The sequence below is a fragment of the Meriones unguiculatus genome, chromosome 9 (assembly GCF_030254825.1).
Source record: "Meriones unguiculatus strain TT.TT164.6M chromosome 9, Bangor_MerUng_6.1, whole genome shotgun sequence".
Classification (NCBI taxonomy): Eukaryota; Metazoa; Chordata; class Mammalia; order Rodentia; family Muridae; genus Meriones; species Meriones unguiculatus.
The window spans coordinates 101,587,288-101,594,326 of record NC_083357.1 but is presented as its reverse complement, the minus strand read 5'-3'; the positions used below and the strand labels follow the sequence as shown (position 1 = coordinate 101,594,326).

At 43.1% G+C, this 7,039-nt stretch overlaps 1 long non-coding RNA gene across 1 annotated transcript; it reads left to right on the top strand.

The window, feature by feature from the left end:
• The first annotated feature begins 234 nt into the window (after positions 1–234).
• On the top strand, positions 235–4,037 carry LOC132656526 (uncharacterized). The gene is made up of 2 exons (XR_009594291.1): positions 235–1,206; positions 3,565–4,037. It is a non-coding gene; the product is annotated as an uncharacterized LOC132656526 (long non-coding RNA).
• Positions 4,038–7,039: the final 3,002 nt, after the last annotated feature.

Below are 7,039 nucleotides of genomic sequence, written 5' to 3'. Positions count from 1 at the left end.
GCCACAGAGGCCATTTCCCATACAGCATTAAAACCCCCAGAATGAGGGAGTTCAAACTTGACAAGAACCTTCATGGGGGGGGGTCATTCACTCCCTTCTGGGGGCTTGGCTTTGGTACCGCATTTGTATGATCTCAAACGTGAAGGCAGAAAAACAAGGGGTGCAGTTTTGTTCTGTCTCTCCCTTCCCACAATTCCTTTCAGTGATGAAGCAGTTAATGCAGCATTCCTCCTCTTGGCTGGGGTTTGCATGTTTTATTGGAACTGTTTTATCCCTGGAGACAATGGCAGATTGTTTCTGCCGCGCGCAGAAGGATCTTGTTCTGGCAGGCCGGCTTCCAGTCAACAAGCTCCACATCCTCTGCGAGGAAGCATGCGTGTGCTTTGTTCCGACCTGACTTTCCTGAACCTTTCTCAGCCAGCCCCTCATCTCGGCCTGCCATGTCAGTGCTGTGGCAGGCTGTGCGAGCTCGCGCGAAACTGAAACCAAACAGACTCGAGAGTTTGCGGTAGGCACCTAACCCAAGACCGGCCAGGGAAGGAGGTGGCTACTGAGATCCCCCGGCCCAGCCGCCCTCGACAGCACGCTCCGTTCACACGACCTGACAGAAAAAGCCCTCTTTTCCTCCTACCTTTACCCTGTTCGGCAACCTTCAGACAGCATGTATTGGGTAATCCTAACTGCCCCAGTCAGCCTCGATGAGCTGCAATGCCAGCAGGTAGGGAAGAAACCACCCTACATTCTCCCCTCACCTCCCCAAGCCATTATCTCCTCCTGAACATTGGCTGCACCACAGTTAGGAAGAAAGGAGTCACCCAACGTGGCCGCTATGAGTTGGTCTCTTGGTGTCAAGAAATCCGAACTAAGAACAGCTAATTACCACGACCTCCATACAGTCACAGCTCAGAAAGCACGACGTACTTCAGCTTATTAGACCTTTTTTTCTTTTCTTTTCTTTTTGGGGCTGAGCATGGCACCCACTCAATTTTCATCAGACCACCTGGGAGGCAGGGGAAGGAAGACTGCAAGTTCCAAACCGTGCTGGGCTACAAAACAAGACCTTGTCTCAGAGAAAAAAAAAAAAAAGAGAAAAAAAAAAACTACAACATGGAGATAGAATTAAAAGAAGGAAACGAAGTCAATCAAAGTTAAGGTGGTCACACAGAGGGGAATGACCAAGCTGGTTATTATAGCCCATTTTCCAGGGTAAGAAAGGCTACTGTGCCTTCAGAAGGCGGCATGCAGCGCCCTAATGGTGGCTGCTCATCTGTCTTCTTTGTGTGTACATGTATGCATTTATGTGTACCTATTGGAGGGGTGCATACATGCACATGTGTGTGGAAGTCAGAGGCCAGCAGTTGTCTTCCTAAATGACTCCACCTTCGTTTAGATGGAGTCTCTCACTGAACCTGAGCCTCGTGTCTCCTCCTTTTCCTAGGTTGATGATGTTCACCCGACGATCTAATCTGGCACCTTTTGAGTAGTCCCTACAGTGTGTTGGGTGATGAGCGTGGGGGTGGTTAAGGTGGCGTGAATGCATTTTGTAATGTGAGACATTAATTTGGGGGAGCATGGACAGAACACTAAGATTTATATGTGGCATTCCAGACTCCAATGGTGTCCGTGTGACAATACCAAAAGGTGCGGCCTTAAAAAGGTGATGAAAGGCCATTCTTTCCTGGTAAGTGAGATCAGGTGTCCTCAAGGCAAAGAACGTGATCTATTCCTTGTCCTTCTGCCTTCTTCCACAGGAGGGCACTGTAAGAGGGTAGCAAGCAGATCCAATGCTGATATGTTCATCTTGAGCCCCCTGGCCTGTGGTAGCAGCACCAATGGACACACACACACACACACACACACACACACACACGCACAACATTATTTTCTTGAAAACAAGAATGTGAAAAAGTTCATGCAGGACAATGGAATACGTCAACACATCCATCCCTACTGATGCCCACTGCACATACTGCAGTTACAACACTTAAAGGGTTTGGTACTTAGTAAAACATGACAGAGAAAAAAAGCAAATAGTGTGAGGTAACTAATTAGGCCTGCTGACTGCTCTGATGCCGGAAAGCTTTCAGAGAGCCGGATGGAGGATGCGAACTCCACTTTCTTCTTTTCTTCTTCTTCTTCTTTCTTTCTTCTTCTTCTTCTTCTTCTTCTTTTAATATTTTTATTATTCATTTTATGTGCATTTATGTGAAGGTGTCAGATCCCTTGGAACTGCCATTACAGACAGTTGTGAGCTGTCATGTGGATGCTGGGAATTGAACCTGGGTCCTTTGGAATAGTGGTCTTAACAGATTGTGGTCATAACCGCTGAGCCATCTCTCCAGCCCCCACAGACTCCACTTCTATGTGAGGTGGTTTGAGCTGGTCCTGGAGCGAGGGAAGGTGTCACTGTTCACAGCCTGACTTTGACAGGGTGAGCAGGCCTGTGAGGCTTTCTGCTTGTTTAGCCAACAGTTATGCTGCACTGACCATCTGCAGCAGCCTACGCGTCACAGCATAAGATTTCCTCTAGAATCTCCAGGCTTCCCTGGTGCCTCCTTAAATAAGGGCAAAGCAACAGCCAAACTGGGACCCAGAGTACAGGAATACACTTTCTGCAAAAGGGAGAAAAATTAAAAAGCGGTCCTATCTAATAGCATTTCAGAGTCAATATTCTTATTTAAATTTAGTTTTAAGCCCGTAATTTGCCTGTGAACTTAGTTCTAAGCCTGCACTTGGGAAATTGAAACAGAAAAATTCCTACGAGTTCAGAGCCATACAGGGCTACATACCAAAACCGTGTATTTAAAAAATAAATATTAATTAATTAACTAGTTAATTCAAAATCTGGCTTTATGTTACGATATTCTTTCTATGATAAAATTCTAATAATACTGTTGCCTTGACCTGTGCCTCATAAGAATGTTCTTGCAACAAAAATGAGAATTCTTCCTGTGATGGCTTAGATGAAATAGGTTCACATACTTTAACGCCTGGTCCACAGTTGGTGGAACTGTTGGGGACAGATTAGGAGGTGTGTCCCTGGGGGTGGACTCTGCGGTTTAAAAATCCAGGATCATTCCCAGTGTCTCTTTCTCTCTACTTCTTGCCTTGTGAGATCTCAGCTACGGATCGAGAGCCATGCGTGCATGCCTGCCTGAAGCCATGCTTCCCTCTATGACGGTCACAGCTATGCAACCATGAACCCTAAATTAAAGGCCTTCTTTTATGAATCGCCTCGGTTATAGTATATTGCCACAGAAACGTAAAAATAATTAACATACTTCCATAATGTGATTAGTAAATCCTGATGAGATTAACATATACATTGGAAACTTTTACATGTGAATATTTTATGGTCTTTGATTTGAATATAGAAAGTATGATATAGTTTGTAAGAAGGCTCTTACATAACAGGCTTTGAGTCTCATAGTTTATAAATTCAGGAATAATTTCTATTCCTAAATGAATTTCCTTCTTTTATGAATGACGTCAAATTCAATGCTAGGCAATCAGAATTTTCCAGACAGTTCAGAAATTTTTCTTTACCCTTTTCTTTTCCACTAGGTGCCACCTACTGTTGGAAGGTCCAACTGTTTTCAAGTGCTGGTTTCAGTGTCCTACGATCTGGTTACCCCCCTTGCTGTGGGCATTGTTACTATGTTGAACTATCTCCTGTAACCATGTGATGATAAGGAATGTTCGCCAATGGTTCCCGGTTGGCTGAATAAATGTCAACACACCCGGGTAGGGCACAGTGGGGTAGGTGGACCAAAGTTTGCAGGCTTGGAGGAGAGTTGGATCAGGGAAAGGAGACGGGTACTGGAAGAGAAAGGAAGCCGAAAGCCACGATGGGTTACCGTGGCTGGATCGGCATGAACGGCGGATGAGAGAACAAGCATTTGTGGGATTATGTCTGGGAAGTAGCCCAGACAGAAATTATTAGAGCAGATGCTGTGGGAGGGGGGGCTTGGAGGCAAAGGTAGCTTAGGAGGTAATCTCTGCCCTGTCCCACGTGAAATAAAATATTCTAAAATCTATCAGGTGTCTGTCTTTCATTGATCGTGACAGCACTGTAATAATTATAGGGCAAATGATAGCATTATTAGACCATACTTTTAGATTATCCACAACAACCTACGATGCAGAAGGATCTACACAAACCCAGGTAGATTAAAGATCACCAGAGCCCATTGCTATCAATATATGCTGGCATTTTCTGTTTGTCCTCACTCACTAGTCTCTAATGCAGGGCAGTGACCCGTGCCAATGCCTACCACTGCCCACAGTCTTACCTTGTTTTCCATATAAACTGGACAGTTCCTCTGGGTCAACCTTGTATAAACCCCGGGCTCTCCCCGCACCCCTCCATGCTCTCTCTTTCCCTCTGACCATCTTAAGGACAGAGCAAAATTTTACAGTCTTTCCCTATTGTCTTGTCTAGAGCCATGCCTAGACCATGGCAAAGGAGACATGTACAACCTCATCTGCCCCCAGAGACTACCCACGACACAGCCCTGGGGTTGTGACTGACACCCATATGTGCGAGAAGTCCTTCATTCCCTCACCCCATCCGTCAACCAGAGATGTCCTTTTCTATCCTTCTCTTCCTCCAGATTGCGATAACTTTAGTCTGAGTGGATGAACCCCCTCTTTCTGTACAATCTTCTTCTCTGCCTCTTGTTTATGGCACAGTTTGATATTTTAGCTTTCTGAGGTACTGGTGTTTTGGGTTTTTTTTTTTTTCTTTTGTTTTTGATTTGGTTTGGTTTGGTTTTGGCTTTGGTTTTGTTTTGTTTTTTGAGACTGGGTTTCTCAGTGTAACTAGCTTGGTTGTCCTGGACTCACTTTGTAGACCAGGCTGGCATCGAACTCACAGAGATCCACCTGCCTCTGCCTCCCTAGGGCTGAGATTAAAGACTTGTACCACCACACTTGGTGGTACTAATTTCTGAAGCCAAAATTTTTTAACAATGCAAAACACCTTTTCCATTCATTGGTTATCTTTGTCCTGAATCTCAAATGTCAGTTTGGGAATTTGAAGCTGCACATTAACTTTTTGTTTAGCTAAATCCTTTAATGTTAGGCTTTGGCCTGTTGTTAGGATGACTATATGCTGAGAACTGTCGGTGTCAACTCTTACCTAACTGGGTGACAGCTTTCCTTTGACGCCATAAATACGTAAAGAGGAACAACTATGAATGCTGTGTCCGTGAATAACCAAGGCATTTATAACACTCTGGTCCATCTTTATTGGAGAGGAGGTGACTTATTTTGGGAGTCCTCATTAATGATATTAATGAAAACATTTCTTAAAACATATTCCCGGTGGAATAACTGTAGCCCAGAAACAAGCCAAGGTGGCAGTTTAGCCTGGCCAGCTTACCTTTCTGTGTGTGCATGCTTAAAAGAACTGTAAAGTTACCCAGCACACCGTCACAGCCATGACTCTTCCCATCAAAACAGCTACAGTTTGTGTGCCTCACAGGGAGCTGAGAATCCTGATGCGAATTACTGGTTCATTCCAGTAGTAAACCCACTACACCATCAGTAGTTCCTTTACTAATCAGATCACTTTTTCCTAGTCTGCTTTTCAGAACCAAGTGACTAGCATTAAAGAAAAAAAAGGAAGGAAGGAAGGAAGGAAGGAAGGAAGGAAGGAAGGAAGAGAGAGAGAGAGAAAGGAAGAGAAAGAAAGGAAGAGAGAGAAAGAAGAAAGAGAGAGAAAGGAAGGAAAGAAATAGAAAGAAAGAGAAAGAAAATAAAGAAAAGAAAGAAAAGAAAAAGAAAAAGAAAAGAAAAAAAGAGAAAAGAAAAGAAAGAAAGCTGGGTAAGGAAAGAATGCAGCCTATGCCTTGCCCACTCAGGTCTCTGCTGGGACCCACATGTGGGGGGTTTACCTTACTTTTTGTGTTAAATGTCAAGAATAGTAGGACCCTGGACCCTCCTGCACTCATTACTCTTCTCATTCTGCCAAGGGAGGTATTTTATAAGAGGCATTAACAGAAGAGGCAGAGCTGGACCGTGACTCACCCTCCTGTGAACCTCAGCTGGACCATTCTGCCCCTGGAGCAGACCAAGAGCCATGATTAGAATCTCCGCTCTTTTGGCTACTGCTGAAAGCACTAATGTCATGTTCCATCCTGTTTATAGGCCATGATTTACCACTGCTGGACAATGACTGCATTCACTATTTTATTTCCATGCGTAATGCTGCCATGAACATCTTTATAGAGTATTTTTTCCTTCTGTTGAATTTTTTCCATGTGATAAATTCCCATAAATGAGATTATTAAAACTCTTCCAAATGATAATTATGACAATTGTATAAAAATCAGATTTAGGATAAAACACCGTTAAAAGAGATGCAAGTTTGCCCGAAAACTGACAATAACTGTGCATGTGGTCAAGATGTGGAGAAACTTGCCAAAATGAAAACTGTACCAATATAATGGGGTTATGGCTGTTTCTTTTTTCTTTAAATGTTTATAAAATACTGTTAAATTTTGACGGAATTTTTAAAAGGACCACTGACGTTCTCTAAGTTTAGGACTATGTCAGTTTCTCATTGAACATTATTATTCATATTCTTTAAAGAGCCTATGAAAAAAGAACAGCTTTCCTTCCAGAGCCTTAGAGCTTTAACTACACAGACTATCCTCCCATTGTCTGGTGGAGGCTTTGGTAATTGGAAAGTATTTACGGACAATGACACAAAGAAACATTCCTGTTCCACTGTCTTCCCCTTTCTCTTAAATACGTACACTTGGGGATTGAAATCATAGCGGGCTAGTACCTAAGTCCATGGCAAGTGTTTTCATATTTCAATCCTCATTCAGATTTTAATTTAATTTATATCTTATATGCAACTTCCAGAGGAAAGGCAAACAATAAGAAGGAAATACCATTAAAGTTTAAGTGGCTTCGCTTTGGGTGGACAAGTGAATAAGACATTGCCTTTATTTGTAAAATTATCTTTAAAAACTGTCTCATAGTCATTAGTGTATTCTAATTGCTTATTAATTCAAATCAAATATAATAG